Raw genomic sequence first — 18,874 nt, 5'->3', positions numbered from 1 at the left:
TTCATAAAGCCTTATTCACAGTGTCTATGAAACTATCAGATCTTAACCTCATCGATTAGTTATTTATGTTCTAACCAAATCGTCATCAACCAGTAGTTCATACTAACACAATATACTACTATTTTCACAGGAGAGGTCTAGATACTACAATGTTAACAGATTAACAGGAGAGGTCTAGCCACATGTAATAGATGGTACTCCTTATTCATCTTTCTTGGAGCAGTTTTTAACATGCTTGATTTATAGACTTAGTCTAATGCTATTGAACATTTGATCGATATGTCGGGCTCTCACCAATGTGATCATTCCTGTATTTTGCTTAAATGCAATACATTTGTCCACATAATATTAAAAGTATCAGTTCTTCCAAGATAGAGTTTTCTCTACCTCCAACCCTCTGGGGACAGAGTGAACATCTGGTGACAGTGCTGCTCTATTCTGGGACAAGCAGAACCACCCAGCCCTGTCTATGTAAATCTCAGTTTCACTCCCACAGCTACCAGTCTAGCAGTTGAACAGTTTCACTGTCTGAAATACCCTGGACTGGGCCAGATTTGAGGGAGTGACTGGTTTTAACCTCTATGGTGGAATCAGGGAGAGAGACATAAAAGATATGGCACCATGTAATTAATTACAGATAAAATGGCTATTATAGTGTATGTAGATAGCGTATGTAGTGCAGAAGAGGCTGGTGGGAGAAGCAATAGGAGCATGGCATCATTGTAACGGCTGGAATGAAGTCAATTCAACGATATCAAACACAACATGTATTCCATTTCAGCCATTATGATGAGCCCATCCGTCCAATAGCTCCTCCCACCAGTAGAGTACATGTGTCTGATGTTTGAGTCCAGCATCATGTCTCATTCACAGATGCAACAGTCAGTAACCTGCTCATTAAAATAGTGAATATAATGTTAGAAGATCACATCCATTTAAATCAGACATTTGGTTGAGGTCCATATGAGGACTTGTTTTGGGTGCTGAAGTGATTGTAACTTTGAAGTAATGTTGAGGTCATAACATCTTTTGTTTTACTTCTGTAGATCTTGCTTTGCATATGGACAGGAATTGTGTTTCAAAACTTCAAATAACTTTTATATATATACACTTAAAGACCATAATAAATACTATAAGTCATAACCATGATGATGATGATGATGATGATGATGATGGTCATGTGATCTGAATGATTGCTTTCTAAACATATTGTTACATGTCACAGTTAACCTCATCTAGTAACCAGTGTTCCATGTCACTGTCTCTTCCCCTCAGCACCTGCAGTAGGTCCCAGCTGTAGCAGTACAGTCACTGTGCAGTCTGACTGAGGGAGGTTTTTGTATGGCTCTGTATCACTGTGTGAACACATATTTACTATTGGGATAGTGGAAACTCTGACAGTAGTAATCTCCTGCATCTTCAGCCTGGACTCCACTGATGGTCAGAGTGAAGTCACTCCCAGATCCACTGCCACTGAATCTAGATGGAGTCCCAGACTGAAGTGTTGTAGCATAGTAAATAAGGAGTTTAGGAGCTCCTCCAGGTTTCTGTTGGTACCAGGCTAAACAGTTATTGTTGTAAACATTACTGCTGGTTTTACAGTTCAGAGAGACTGGCTGTCCTGGGACAACAGCTTTCACTGCAGGAGTCTGTGTCACGACGTACTGTCCTCTGGCTTCTGAAAAATATAGTAAAAACATTTATATAAATGAAATGTTACATATAGTAATGAATAGTTCTGAATAGAAATAGTAACATTGATATAATGTACATGTATACACTGTAGATTTAAATTAATCTTCAACAATAAATTCTGAAAACTGTAACCTTGAAAGCAGAAAACAAGTGTCCAGATGAAGATGGTGAAAAAAGTCATGGTTGTTGTGGGTTCTGTTGTCATGAAGGACAGCACTCAGTCATGAAGTGTTCAACCCACAGGGATATAAATCCTCTTAGAGCAGTGGAGCATATGCATTATGCAAATTAATGTTTCAAATCTACTTCAGTTTCCAAGTAGGCTCCAATGATTAGAGTGTTTTATCCTTCATGTCACAGCTTTTATAACATCAAACAGCAACTGTTTACTCAGATAACTAATGTATGGTAACTTTTATGTCACACCACCATTATATTGTTATTCTGATGATGATCGAATCAAATTGTATTGGTCACATGCACATGGTTAGCAGATGTTAATGCGAGTGTAGCGAAATGCTTGTGCTTCTAGTTCCGACAGTGCAATAATATCTAACAAGTAATCTAACAAAATCACAACTAATACCTTATACACACACAAATGTAAAGGGATGAATAATAATATGTACATATAAATATATGGATGAGCGATGGCCGTGCGGCGTAGGCAAGATGCAATCGAATACAGTATATGCATAAGAGATGCGTAATGTAGGACATGTAAACATTATTAATGTACCGTTATTTAAAGTGACTAGTGATCAATTTATTCAAGTGGCCAGAGATTGAGTCTGTGTGTTGGCAGCAGCCTCTCTATCTTAGTGATGACTGCTTAACAGTCTGATGGCCTTGAGATAGAAGCTGTTTTTCAGTCTCTCGGCTTCAGCTTTGATGCACCTGTACTGACATCGCCTTCGGGTGTGGTTGTTGTCCTTGATGATCTTTTTGGTCTTCCTGTGACATCGGGTGGTGTAGGTGTCCTGGAGGGCAGGTAGTTTGCCCCCGGTGATGCGTTGTGCAGACCTCACTACCCTCTGGAGAGCCTTACGGTTGTGGGCGGAGCAGTTGCCGTACCAGGCGGTGTTACAGCCCGACAGGATGCTCTCGATTGTGCATCTGTAAAAGTTTATGAGTGCTTTTGGTGACAAGCCAAATTTCTTCAGCCTCCTGAGGTTGAAGAGGCGCTGCTGCGCCTTCTTCACCACGCTGTCTGTGTGGATGGACCAATTCAGTTTGTCCGTGATGTGTACGCTGATGAACTTAAAACTTACTACCCTCTCCACTACTGTCCCGTCGATGTGGATAGGGGGGTGCTCCCTCTGCTGTTTCCTGAAGTCCACGATCATCTCCTTTGTTTTGTTGACGTTGAGTGTGAGGTTAGTTTCCTGACACCACACTCCGAGGGCCCTCACCTCTTCCCTGTAGGCCGTCTCATCGTTGTTGGTAATCAAGCCTACCACTATAGTGTCGTCTGCAAACTTGATGATTGAGTTGGAGGCGTGCATGGCCACGCAGTTGTGGATGAACAGGGAATACAGGAGAGCGCTGAGAACGCACCCTTGTGGGGCCCCAGTGTTGAGGATCAGCGGGGTGGAGATGTTGTTACCTACCCTCAACACCTGGGGGCGGCCCGTCAGGAAGTCCAGTACCCAGTTGCACAGGGCGGGGTCGAGACCCAGGGTCTCGAGCTTGATGACGAGTTTGGAGGGTACTATGGTGTTGAATGCTGAGCTGTAGTCGATGAACATCATTCTCACATAGGTATTCCTCTCGTCCAGATGGGTTAGGGCAGTGTGCAGTGTGGTTGCGATTGCGTCGTCTGTGGACCTATTGGGAAGGTAAGCAAATTGGAGTGGGTCTAGGGTGTCAGGTAGGGTGGAGGTGATATGGTCCTTGACTAGTCTCTCAAAGCACTTCATGATGACGGAAGTGAGTGCTACGGGGCAGTAGTCGTTTAGCTCAGTTACCTTAGCTTTCTTGGGAACAGGAACAATGGTGGCCCTCTTGAAGCATGTGGGAACAGCAGACTGGGATATTGATTGATTGAATATGTCCGTAAACACACCAGCCAGCTGGTCTGCGCATGCTCTGAGGAAGCAGCTGGGGATGCCGTCTGGGCCTGCAGCCTTGCAAGGGTTAACACGTTTAAATGTTTTACTCACGTCGGCTGCAGTGAAGGAGAGTCCGCAGGTTTTGGTAGTGGGCCGTGTCAGTGGCACTGTATTGTCCTCAAAGAGAGCAAAGAAGTTGTTTAGTCTGTCTGCGAGCAAGACATCCTGGTCCGCGACGAGGCTGGTTTTCTTTTTGTAATCCGTGATTGACTGTAGACCCTGCCACATACCTCTTGTGTCTGAGCCGTTGAATTGTGACTCTACTTTGTCTCTATACTGACGCTTAGCTTGTTTGATTGCCTTGCGGAGGGAATAGCTACACTGTTTGTATTCGGTCATGTTTCCGGTCACCTTGCCCTGATTAAAAGCAGTGGTTCACGCAAACCTGACTCAGTTACACCAGCTCTGTCAGAAGGAATGGGTCAAAATTCACCCAACTTATTGTGGGAAGCTTGTGGAAGGCTAGCCGAAACATTTGACCCAAGTTAAACAATTTAAAGGCAATGCTACCAAATACTCATTGAGTGTATGTAAACTTCTAACTCACTGGGAATGTGATGTAAGAAATAAAAGCTGAAATAAATCCCTCTCTCTACTATTATTCTGACATTTCACATTCTTAAAATAAAGTGGTGATTCTAACTGACCTAAGACAGGGAATCTTTACTAGGATTAAATGTCAGGAATTGTGAAAAACTGAGTTTAAATCTATTTGGCTAAGGTGTATGTAAACTTCAGACTTCAACTGTAGGACCTTAATTTGATCACCCTATTGCAGAACTGTCCTGCAATGCAGGAAATGTAAAACATTTAGTGTATTTAAGGTTTAAAATGGCTTCTGACATTTGTAATTTCCACCTTGAAATTTCAGACTTGATTTTCCTTGATGAAAACGCATCAAAAATGTAAATTAATTATCATCCCCATTATAATTCACATTACCTGTTACTGTTGGATTATTTTCCTGCTGTAGTAAATTGGATCAAATTAAGAATGCTATTGAACATTTCATCAATATCTTGGACACTCACCAATGTGATCACATCTGTATTTAGCAAACCCCTGGGAACAGAGTGAACATCTGGTGACAGTGCTGCTCTATTCTGGGACAAGCAGAACCACCCAGCCCTGTCTATGTAAATCTCAGTTTCACTCCCACAGCTACCAGTCTAGCAGTTGAACAGTTTCACTGCCTGAAATACCTTGGACTGGGCCAGATGTGGAGACAAGGGGTGGAGATGACTCAATGAAATGAATGGATGATTAAACCGTCAACCAATTTTCAGTCACATTGTGGTGACTATTATAGAAACGATACTCAGCACTGCTAAAAATAGCCAGGAATCAAAGTTTATCGATCTAAACTATTTTCCCTAGGTTAACAAGAGGTGAATATTTCTGCTGGAATTTTGATTCCTTTGCAAATGCTGCCCTCTACTGTGGTTTTCTGTGACCTTTGTCCAATTTTTTTGTCCCTTCTTCAACCATATTTATCATAAGCTCTGGCTGTCTATTCAGACACAAGTTAAACATGAAAAACACTAACTGGCACATAGTGTGAGGTGTCAAGACGATGGAATCGGAGGAATCTCATGGCTTGGACGTTACCATACATATGGACAATATTCCTTGTCTTGGTTCGCACAGAGCTTACCTCGCCCCCACCTCACTGGTGGAACGCACTAGTTAAATGGCCCTCCAAGGTATGCCCCTCTCCCCTGCCCCTCCCCCCTGATGGATGGTTGTCCTTTTCAAACAACGACTTCATTGTGCAAATGTGTTTAATTAGCGGAAGGGGCTTTAATGAACCCTGATTGTTGTATGTGTGTGTGTCGCAGATGGACGATGGAGATGACCAATGTTTGAGAGGGATGCACTCATTCTAGTCGGAGACAACGGGTTACCATTTAACAGCACCTGAGAGAAGGAGATATCTTCGGTCCATGAATTGGGAGACTATATTTAGCATTCAGAATCTATTTGGTGCAGATACCGTAGCCTGTTTAATCTCTTCCATGAATAAACACTGTAAACCAATGCTATTTCTGGAAAATATGTATAAAACTTTGAGGTCAGTGCCATTTGCAGCAAACTCAGAGGGGAAAGTATATGAATGTGTCCAGGAAGCCCAAGATGGAGGATATACCATGATATAGTGGTGGGGCTATGACATCAAACTGAGACCTTCACCTTGGCTAATGGTTCCATGTTGTTAACGGCAATCAGGCCATTAAACCCATTACCCCAACAAACTCTTTAGTTGTATTTGGTTTCCCATTGGCTATCAAAATCAACTCCGGTCTAATTCTAATTAAAACATTGTTCACAAAATGGCTGAAGCGTATCGTAGGTGTAGAGGAGGTCCAAAAGGGACTGTTGTTGTAATCTCTTTGTAAATTACTCAGATGTTACCAAAAATAGAAGCTAGCATGACAAACTAACTGAAACTATAGCATGCTAGCTAACCAAATACATTGTCAAGTTTATTTTGGTCTCATGACGACAGTGGAGGATGCTGAGGGGAGAACGGCTCATAATAATGGCTGGAATGGAGTTAATGGAATGGTATCATGTTTTTGATACCATTCCATTAACTCCATTCCAGCCATTATTATGAGTCGTCCTCCCTTCAGCAGCCTCCATTGCATGACGACAGTTTGGAAGAATTACAGCAATCGGCTCAATTTACATTTTAAAGCTACCAATCGCTAATGTCGATGGGAAGGCTAGGGGACATGCCTCTCCTTCGACGCCATATCATTTGTAGCAACATTTCTGCTGGAACATTTGTCATTCAGCAGACACTCTTATCCAGAGCGACTTACATTAGTGAATGCATACATTTTCAACTTTTTTTATACTGGATCAAACACACAACCATGGCATTGCAAGCACCATTCTCTACCAACAGATCTACACGGGACCTCTAATTTGCATGGATTTTGCAGGATATTATGGGATTAGTCGGGCTATAGTCAACAAAGCAATTATATAGCCTAATTTAGGACGTGTAACCAGTTGTGTTTCGTTATCTAGTACAGTTTATCAGATTCAGAGCACACATCTAGTACATTTCCAGTTGCGTTAGTTTATATTGCCATCCAAACCCATTCCAAGTGCCATAAAGTACAGTAGTCCATACAGGTCCTGGACTGATATTGGTTCATAAAATGGTTGTCGACCACTTGCCTTATCTCAGCAGAATATAATACATGCGAGTGCATGTGTCTTTATTGGGATGATATTCACAAAATACAGGACATACCAGAATAGGGGAATTTCTTTCTGGCTCGTTGATGCTACAAATCAACCAGAGTAGGTACTAAAATCCTGACAAGTGACTCCTCCGCACCGAGAGAGGGGGTGCGTGGTTGGTTTCTGAGTCCTAGCCATCATAAACACCTCTGCCCCTGACCATAGAGCGAGAGGATGCGGCACTCACCATAGTGACATGGAGCTCTGGTGACCACGCAGGTGGAAGGAATCCCCGAAATAAACAGATAAATAAGACAGAAAGAGGGGGGCTGCGGATGCAGATAACACCACGACACGTCGTCTCCGTTAACGAGATTTACGGTGAAGTGGGGGTACGGGGGGGGTTAACAGCCAGTAGTAAATAACTGGGGGAGGGTTGCCTCGTAGGGGGAAACAAGGGAGAACTGGAGGAGAGAGAAAGAGAGAGAGAAAGAGAGAGAGCAAGAAAGGGAGGTAGATAAAGCCTGAACCGGCATCATGAGCTGTGCACTGCCCTACGACTCCTTGCCCGCTCGGCTGAGCCCCAGGCGAACGGTGGACTGGGAACGTGAGCAGCTAGCGGCGCGGAGGCTCTCCTCTCCCAGAGGGCTGAGCCTCCTCAACCCTTCTACTGGGCTTCGGCGGCACTCGGCACTCCCCGGGTACATGCTCTCGCCCTTCCAGGAGAAGAAACACCAGGAGCACCAGGAGCAGCTGCAACAGCATCTCTCAATATCCCTGTCCTCCGAGGCCTCCATGGCGCCCCCAGCTCCCCGCATGGATGGACCCCTGCCCTGCTGCCGGCCAGTGGGCGCCATGCCCCTGCTGCGCCTGGCCCTGCTGGCCTTCAGCTGCCTCTTTTGGGCGTCCGGTCTGGCCATCTTCACACTGGGCGTGTGGGCCCAGGTATCGCTGGCCGACTACATGCTGCTGTCGGCCAACCGCTACCCCAACGCCCCGCTCATCCTTCTGGCCACTGGGGCAACCGTCACGGCCTGGGGCTTCCTGGGCTGTCTGGGAGTGGCCGCCAACCTACCCTTCGTGCTGCGGGCATACGGCTTCATACAGTTGGCGGCACTTATGGCAGGGCTAGCCGCCGGCCTCTCAGGCCTGTTTTACCGCGAGGACATCGCCCTAGGGTTCCGTAGTGGACTGCAGCAGGCAGTGGCGGGCTATGGCGAAGACGAGGGCCGCTCCAATGCTCTGGATAGCCTGCAGAGGGGGCTAGAGTGCTGCGGGGCCGAGGGCTGGCGCGATTGGCTGACCTCCGACTGGGCCAATCAGGACGCAGTATTCTCGCCCATGTGCAACGGCTCCTCTGTGTCGCTACCCGAGAGCTGCTGCATCCGACGCAAGGCCTGCAGGAACCAACCCCTGCCAGCAGTGGGCAGCGAAGGGGTGGCGGCTGCTGGGATCCATCCCCACGGCTGTTTCCGGAAGGTGTTCAGTTTCGTCAATGACAACGTCTTCCACATTGCTGCCACCGTGCTGGGGCTAGCCTTCACTCAGATAGGAGGCATCGCCCTGGCCTGTCTACTAGCTAACCGCCTGCAACCAAGACCACACCGACCAGTCGCACACTAATAAAGAGAGTGGGGCAACCCTGGACCTTGACTAGGGATCAACCCATCGGAGAGTAATACCATTTGGACTGTACAATGCCTCTAACTTAAAATTTCGGGTCGTGTGTGGAAGAGGAAAATATAGGAAATATAATTTTACTCTGTCTCTGACAGTGTAGTGTCACTACTTTAACCCAAGAACGAGGTTGGCTGCTCCTTTTCATATCCACTCACCATCTCTTTCTCCGACCAACAACCCTGAGATAATGACTGTATATACACGGACATCTGTGAGGAGCGACCATTGACATGACTGTAAATATACTGCTTGATGCTTATGAACATGCCCCTTTAAGAAATGTGAAGACTGAACATTTACATGTGTGAAGATGTGCAGTGAAACAAAGTGTTATTTTATTCTGTGCTATTTTGGCAAGTCATACCAACTAATTTGGTTGTTTCTTGTAAATAATCCGTCAGAGAAATGTAACATTTACTGTTATATTTGAACCGTATGATTGTAATGATCAGACTTGACCATACACTCTTAGAAAAAGGGGTTCCAAAAGGGTTCTTGGGCTGTCCCCATAGGAACATCCTTTTGGGTTCAATGTAGAACCCTCTGTGGAACGGGGTTCTACAAGGAACCAAAAAGGGTTCTTCCAAGTGTTCTCCTATAGGGACAGCCGAAGAACACTTTTAGGTAGCACCTTTTTTTCTAAGAGTGTACTGACTATACCATTTTCAGTTTGGTGATATTTGTCTTGTATATCAATATTTGACAGTCAGTTGACCATTATGGAAGATGTCTAATGTCCAAATTGCTACAGCAGACACACCCTAGGTCTAGTTCCATGTATACATTTTTATTAAGTGTTTGTGCTGTTATATATTTAGATACAAACTCATCTTATGATGATACACTCCCAACATAAATAGTCAGGTTAAGCTTTTGAAAAGACCAGATACATGTCTATACCTCCATGTGGAGTATTATTATGGGAATGTATCATCCTTTTCTGGTCTCGGTTTACTAAGTTCCTGTGACAATAATACTTTGTTATATTTAGCGCATACACCAATTCAACTACACACCAATTCTGTAATGGTCCCAAAGCATTGGCATGACACGGATATAGTGCATTGGTTGGGCTGCCACATAAGCATGAAGCAGTACTGGACAGCCTGAAAAATCATCATTACCTCAGTGATTCCTTTTGTACAACTATCGCAATTCCTCACAAGGTGCATTGTTGTTCATCAAACTGCAATAAGAATGGCAATTGACATTGATTTTATATTAAATATGATTCCTATTTATAATCAATGGCATTGAAATAAATCAACGTGAGGATCATTTCACGGTCAAGTAACTCAGACCTATGGAAGTCTATCATACAAAAAAGAATCATCTATACAACCAGGAATTAAAAAAGGATTTTGTAGGCGGGGGAACTGTCTACAAAATGTCTTGTTTCGCCTAATCATTTGTAATAGACATCTATTCCCATTATGGGTTGTTTCAACTCCTGCCTCCTAATTTATGTCTTGTGTACAGCTCAATGGATCAATACATTCCCTAATGTGATCTCACAATCACCTCTCCCCTCCAATACTCACTGTGCATTTTGATTCTCTTCCTCTTGTAATTGTGTTGATGTGTGAATGTTGTGTTCCAGGTATTATAATTAAGCAATAATGCCTGAGGGGGTGTGGTATATAACCAATATACCAAGGCTAAGGGCTGTTCTTAATGCACAACGCAACGCGGAGGTATATTGGCCATATATCACAAACCCATGAGGTGCCTTATTGCTATTACAAACTGGTTACCAACGTAATTAGAGCAGTAAAAATACATGTTTTGTCATACACATGGTATACAGTCTGATATACCACGGCTGTCAGCCAATTAGCATTCAGGACGCAAACCACCCAGTTTATAATGTGTAACATCTATTCTATGGTGAACCCGACACACAAACCCTCATGACTCATGACTCATACCTCGTGAAAGAACGGGTGTACTTCAGTCTGTTGGTTGTCCTTGACACAAACAAGGACCCTCTTCCTCTCAATTACAATATATGTATCAATGGCCTCCTTTTCATGTTGATGTGGCCATAATCTGATAAACACAACTCGTGTATATAAAAATACATTCACAGGAAAGTAAACTTCACTCAAATACTCAAAGGAAAGGACGAGGGTGAGTTCTTTACTGTAATGAACTACAATCCAAAGACAAAATTATCTTCTGAGTGAATCTTTGAAAACAGATTGTGTGTGTTGATGTTTCTGCAACTCTTTATAAACCATCTGTCGTGTATATCCTTTATGTATTTTGTGACGGTATACAGTATATGACTTGCTGTTGTACACATTTAAGCTATGGGAATATGCATGATAGTGGTCAATTGTGTCAAATGCCTATACTGTATTTTTCAAACTAAGCCTTTATGATTAAAATTCCTTAGTCATATCCCACCATTTTGCCCAAAACGAATCCAGAGAGTCCTTCCCCAGTGCATTCTCTTTAAAGATATAAACTGCCAATTGTATCTCCAGCTTCACAGATTGGCAGGCACAGCACTTCCATCTGCATTTTAAAAGCCTTGGATGCTAGCTGGGTTTATTTTATGACCAGGATCCGTGCTGGAAGTGCATCCGAGTGTTAAATCTTCTGCATCGGGAATGGTCGATTCTGCCTGGGCCTCTCCGGCCAGACACAGTCACAGTGTTGAATTATGGGTACCTGTATGACATCTCATTTCAACCTAAGACAGGGGTGATATCCTTGCTGTCCCCAGTCCACCTGGCCTTGCTGCTATTCCAGTTTCAACTGTTCTGCCTGCGGTTATGGAACCCCTACCTGTCCCAGACCTGCTGTTTTCAACTCTTAATGATCGGCTATGAAAAGCCAACTGACATTTATTCCTGATTATTATTTGACCATGCTTGTCACTTATGAACATTTTGAACATCTTGGCCATGTTCTGTTATAATCTCCACCCGGCACAGCCAGAAGAGGACTGGCCACCCCTCATAGCCTGGTTCCTCTCTAGGTTTCTTCCTAGGTTTTGGCCTTTCTAGGGAGTTTTTCCTAGCCACCGTGCTTCTACACCTGCATTGCTTGCTGTTTGGGGTTTTAGGCTGGGTTTCTGTACAGCACTTCGAGATATTAGCTGATGTACGAAGGGCTATATATAATAAACTTGATTTGATGATTTGATTTGATAAGATCTCCTGCACAAGGAAGCAATAATTTGCCCTGGTCTATATTATTGCCAATTAAAAAGGTTACATTACAAACCACACACATAGCTACACACCCACACACATAGCTACACAAACATACACAACGCAACACACACTGAGCTACACACACATATCCAGGCATACCTTACTTACACACGTGCACATGCAAACACACACACACACACACACTTTGAAAGCTCACTGTAGAATAATACTTTCTTTGAGCATTGTAGCCCACTCCATCGGGCAATTAACATTCCCAATCTGGTTTAACCAAGGCAAAATAGACTAGAGGGATGTGACATGACCATAATGACAACATTCAAGTGAGTAAAATTGAGACTTTAAAGACTTTCTATGTAGGCTGGTTTTAAATAGTGCACTAATAAACTCTACTCACTGTTTTGCACCATGATCCAGTCAGCGTGAGAGAGTTGCCATAGGCTAAATCTATGGGTGGATTATAGAGCACTTGTATTGTGCCGGGCACGACTAACTGGCCGACCCGACCTCTGTTGACCACTACAGTGGTCACTGTCGGCATGCACTCGGAAGGCTCTGCATCCTCATCTCTCAAGCGTCTACCTTTCAACAATGTCGCGCTGAAAAAACTTTCCTTCATTCCAGCATCCGGGAGTTCCTGTGCAGCGAGGCCAGGGCCGCTCTGGGCATCCCCACCACCCGTGCCGCCTCTCTGGTGACATCAGACCACTATGTCAACAGAGACCCCCTCAACAATGGCCGGCGCCGCTCGGAGAGGTGTTCGTTCGGTGGTCCTGCGCATCGCCCCCTCCTTCATCGGGTGAACGGTTATTGGTGGTTCCCCTCTTCCTCTCAATTACAATATATGTATCAATGGCCTCCTTTCCTTGTCTCCTTTCCTTCATGATGACCACAGTAGGAAGGTGAATGGAATTAATGGATTTATACAATATTTCTCTACCTTGTTAAGTTCTCAGTGGTAGAGAGAGGAATCCATTGAATATGATGATTTGGCCATATTATATTACTGTGATAGCTTTCTTACTGTATGTGGGGTACCAGGGTCATAGGTGAAAGAAAACAAGGAAAATCATTAATTTAACAGCATTGGGATGTAGCTGACCGGCTGATTGACTGGCTGACAGGCTGGACTGGCTGGCTGACTGGATGACTGGCTGACTGAATGACTAGCTGACTGACTGGCTGGCTGACTAGCTGACTAGCCATGAACTCTGCTTTTGGTACTGAATGCTGACTTGCTTGTGCAGGTTCGGGTCCTTTGAGATCTTTCAGTCTCGGGATGAGTTTTCAGGCCGACAGGGTCCCAGTCCAGGGCGCCACGACATTCGGGCTCAGCTAGTGGACTAAGTCATCGACACCTTTTACCCTCACATCCAACGAAGCCATGGCAACCGCAAAGAGAGGAACACAGCATTTTTCAAAGAGGTGTGGCCTACACTGAAACTTCAGATTCAACGTGAGGTGCCTGTAGCACTATACGACAACTGTACTACCCTTTGTATTGCTACTCTTGTGATAAATATGAGATTGTAATTTATTATCAATATGAACAACGGTACCAGATGGACATTGCTAATATCCTAAAATTATTCTCTAGCACTGTACATAAACTATACAGGGTGAATACATTTCACCTTCAGTACACACTGACAAAATTACATTCATTTGTAGACCTGCTCTGTGGCTCCCCCTTGTGTTCCCAGGTGACAGTGCGGACGGCTCATCTGGTGGCCCAGTGGCAATGTGTTGGCTTCTGTCATGGTGTCCTCAACACAGACAACATGAGCATATTGGGATTTACTGTGGATTACGGCCCCTTTGGCTTCATAGACAGGTATATCTGCCTCACTTCCCCCTTCAACAGGAACTTCAAGATGTCCTATTAACATCAAAACATATTCATTCAGGAAATGGATACTTGTATCACGAGTGCTGTGCGTAACTCACAAAATAACTTATAGGCAAGCTGAATATACAGTATTATTAGGTAGAAAGAACACAGTTAAAATGTGTTATTATACATTTTTGCTAACTAAATGCAATTTGTGCAGTTATATACGGTACATAATTGATTAATCATAAGGGCTTATTGGTAAACCCTTCATATCTCTTCCCATCTTCCATATTCGTCCCAGAGTTTGTGTGCAACGCATCGGACCAGACCTCACCAACACATTCCGCCTGCTGAGTGGCGTGTCCTGCCCTGTGGCGGGGGAGGGGAAGGGGGGCCACGGGGTGCCCGGTGGTGGACCTCATCCTGGAGAAGTGTGTCTCCCTGGAGGAGCTTAAGGTGGACAACAAGCTCACCATGGAGCCCCGGTGGGGAGGGGTACAGTTGTGTGGCCCACCTGGGGTCTAGTCCTCAATCACATGAAACCTATATATGATCTTTAGTGATCAGAATTTCCCCATTAGACGGTCATCAGAATAGATTTGACGTCAACTCTGTTTTAATTCACAGTTCACAGGATTGGAAATGCAAGATGTATACATGTAATGCTCTACAACATGCATTGAGGTTAACTAGGTGGGAATTGACTTCAACAATTCTGCCACCAAACAATCCACTGTGATCCCCTCATTTTCATTCCCACACAAACCTTAAATGACTGGGCTATACAGTAGGTTAACCTAACAAATGACTGGGTTATATAGTAGGTTAACCTAACAAATGACTGGGCTATACAGTAGGCTAACCCCAAATGACTGGGCTATACAGTAGGTTAACCTAACAAATGACTGGGCTATACAGTAGGTTAACCCCAAATGACTGGGCTTTACAGTAGGCAAACCCCAAATGACTGGGCTATACAGTAGGCAACCCCAAATGACTGGGCTATACATTAGGTTAACCTAACAAATGACTGGGCTATACAGTAGGTTAACCTAACAAATGACTGGGCTATACAGTAGGCAAACCCCAAATTACTGGGCTATACAGCAGGCAAACCCCAAATGACTGGGCTATACAGTAGGTTAACCTAACAAATGACTGGGCTATACAGTAGGCAAACCCCAAATGACCGGGCAATACAGTAGGTTACCCTAACAAATGACTGGGCAATACAGTAGGTTGACCTAACAAATGACAGCTATACAGTAGCCAAACGCCAAATGACTGGGCTATACAGTAGACAAATGCCAAATGACTGGGCTATACAGTAGGTTAACCTAACAAATGACTGGGCTACACAGTAGGTTAACCCCACATGACTGGGCTATACAGTAGGTTAACCCCAAATGACCGGGCAATACAGTAGGTTAACCTAACAAATGACTGGGCTATACAGTAGGCAAACCCGAAATGACTGGGCTATACAGTAGGCAAACCCCAAATGACTGGGCTATACATTAGGTTAACCTAACAAATGACTGGGCTATACAGTAGGCAAACCCCAAATGACTGGGCTATACAGTAGGCAAACCCCAAATGACTGGGCTATACAGTAGGCAAACCCCAAATGACCGGGCAATACAGTAGGTTAACCTAACAAATGACTGGGCAATACAGTAGGTTGACCTAACAAATGACAGCTATACAGTAGGCAAACGCCAAATGACTGGGCTATACAGTAGGCAAACCCCAAATGACTGGGCTATACAGTAGGTTAACCCCAAATGACTGGGCTATACAGTAGGTTAACCTAAGAAATGATTGGGCTATACAGTAGGCAAACCCCAAATGACTGGGCTATACAGTAGGTTAACCTAACAAATGACTTGGCTATACAGTAGGCAAACCCCAAATGACTGGGCTATACAGTAGGGTAACCCCAAATGACTGGGTTTTACAGTAGGTTAACCACAAATGACTGGGCTATACAGTAGGTTAACCTAACAAATGACTGGGCTATAAAGTAGGCAAACCCCAAATGACTGGGCTATACAGTAGGGTAACCCCAAATGACTGGGTTTTACAGTAGGTTAACCCCAAATGACTGGGCTATACAGTAGGTTAACCCCAAATTACTTGGCTATGCAGTAGGCAAACCCCAAATGACAGGGCTATACAGTATGCAAACCCCAAATGACTGGGCTGTACAGTAGGTTAACCCCAAATGACTGGCTATGCAGTAGGCAAACCCCAAATGACTGTGCTATACAGTAGGCAAACCCCAAATGACTGGGCTGTACAGTAGGCAAACCCCAAATGACTGGGTTTTACAGTAGGTTAACCCAAAATGACTGGGCTATACAGTAGGTTAACCCCAAATGACTTGGCTGTGCATTAGGCAAACCCCAAATGACAGGGCTATACAGTAGGCAAACCCCAAATGACTGGGCTGTACAGTACGCAAACCCCAAATGACTGGGCTATACAGTAGGTTAACCTAACAAATGACTGTGCTATACAGTTGCAAACCCCAAATGACTGGGCTATACAGTAGGTTAACCACAAATGACAGGGCTATACAGTAGGTTAACCCCAAATGACTGGGCTATGCAGTAGGCAAACCACAATTGACTGGGCTATACAGTAGGTTAACCCCAAATGACTGGACTATACAGTATGCAAACCCCAAATGACTGGGCTATACAGTACGCAAACCCCAAATGACTGGGCTATACAGTAGGTCAACCCCAAATTACTTGGCTATACAGTAGGTTAACCCAAATAACGGGGCTATACAGTTGGTTAACCCCAAATGACTGGGCTATACAGTAGGCTAACCCCAAATGACTGGGCTATACAGTAGGCAAACCCCAAATGGCTGGGCTATACATTAGGTTAGCCTAACAAATGACTGGGCTAAACAGTAGGCAAACCCCAAATGAATGGGCTTTACAGTAGGCAAAACCCAAATGGCTGTGCTATGGAGTAGGTTGACCTAACAAATGACTGGGCTATACGGTAGGTTAACCCCAAATGACTGGGCTATACAGTAGGTTAACCCAAATGACTGGGCTATACAGTAGGTTGAACCAAAATGACTGGGCTATACAGTAGGTTAACCCCAAATGACTGGGCTATACAGTAGGTTAACCTAACAAATGACTGGGCTATACAGTAGGTTAACCCCAAATGACTGGGCTATACAGTAGGTTAACCAAACAAATGACTGGGCTATACAATAGGCAAACCTCAAATGACTGGGCTATGCAGTAGGTTAACCTCAAATGACTGGGCTAGACAGTAGGTTAACCCAAATGACTGGGCTATACAGTAGGTTAACCCCAAATGACTGGGCTATACAGTAGGTTAACCTAACAAATGACTGGGCTATACAGTAGGCAAACCCCAAATGACTGGGCTATACATTAGGTTAACCTAACAAATGACTGGGCTATACAGTAGGTTAACCTAACAAATGACTGGGCTATACAGTAGGCAAACCCCAAATTACTGGGCTATACAGCAGGCAAACCCCAAATGACTGGGCTATACAGTAGGTTAACCTAACAAATGACTGGGCTATACAGTAGGCAAACCCCAAATGACCGGGCAATACAGTAGGTTACCCTAACAAATGACTGGGCAATACAGTAGGTTGACCTAACAAATGACAGCTATACAGTAGCCAAACGCCAAATGACTGGGCTATACAGTAGACAAATGCCAAATGACTGGGCTATACAGTAGGTTAACCTAACAAATGACTGGGCTACACAGTAGGTTAACCCACATGACTGGGCTATACAGTAGGTTAACCCCAAATGACCGGGCAATACAGTAGGTTAACCTAACAAATGACTGGGCTATACAGTAGGCAAACCCGAAATGACTGGGCTATACAGTAGGCAAACCCCAAATGACTGGGCTATACATTAGGTTAACCTAACAAATGACTGGGCTATACAGTAGGCAACCCCAAATGACTGGGCTATACAGTAGGCAAACCCCAAATGACTGGCTATACCGGAAGCAATACAGTAGGTTAACCTAACAAATGACTGGGCATACAGTAGGTTGACCTAACAAATGACAGCTATACAGTAGGCAACGCCAAATGACTGGGCTTACAGTAGCAAACCCCAAATGACTGGCTATACAGTAGGTTAACCCCAATTGACTGGGCTATACAGTGTTAACCAGAGTAATACAGTAAGTAGACCTAACAAATGACTGGCTATACAGTAGGCAACCCCAATGACTGGGCTATACAGTGAGGTAACCCCAAATGACTGGTTTTTACAGTAGTTAACCACAAATGACTGGGCTATACAGTAGGTTACCTAACAAATGACTGGGCTATAAAGTAGGCAAACCCCAAATGACTGGCTATACAGTAGGTAACCCAAATGACTGGTTTTACAGTAGGTTACCCCAAATGACTGGGCTATACATTAGGTTACCCCAAATTACTTGGCTATGCAGTAGGCAAACCCCAAATGACAGGGCTATACAGTATGCAAACCCCAAATGACTGGGCTGTACGTAGGTTAACCCCAAATGACAGGTATGCAGTAGGCAAACCCCAAATGACTGTGCTATACAGTAGCAAACCCCAAATGACTGGGCTGTACAGTAGGCAAACCCCAAATGACTGGGTTTTACAGTAGGTTAACCCCAAAATGACTGGGCTATACAGTAGGTTAACCCCAAATGACTTGGCTGTGCATTAGGCAACCCAAATGACAGGGCTATAACAGTAGGCAACCCAACCCAATGACTGGGCTGTACAGTACGCAAACCCCAAATGACTGGGCTATACATTAGGTTAACCTAAAATGACTGTCTATACAGTTGCAAACCCAAATGACTGGGCTATACAGTAGGTTAACCACAAATGACAGGGCTATACAGTAGGTTAACCCAAATGACTGGCTATGCAGTAGGCAAACCACAATGTGACTGGGCTATACAGTAGGTTAACCCCAAATGACTGGACTATACAGTATGCAAACCCCAAATGACTGGGCTATACAGTGCAAACCCCAAATGACTGGGCTATACAGTAGTCAACCCCAAATTACTTGGCTATACAACAGGGGGGGGGGAAAAAAAACTGATCGTTTGCCTTTTAGTAAACAACACCACAATAACTCCCCTGTTTCGCTTCCCTCTCTTCT

This window comes from Salvelinus namaycush, chromosome 38 (assembly GCF_016432855.1).
Source record: "Salvelinus namaycush isolate Seneca chromosome 38, SaNama_1.0, whole genome shotgun sequence".
Classification (NCBI taxonomy): domain Eukaryota; kingdom Metazoa; phylum Chordata; class Actinopteri; order Salmoniformes; family Salmonidae; genus Salvelinus; species Salvelinus namaycush.
The sequence above is the reverse complement of the archived record's forward strand: the minus strand, read 5'-3'. Positions refer to the sequence as shown.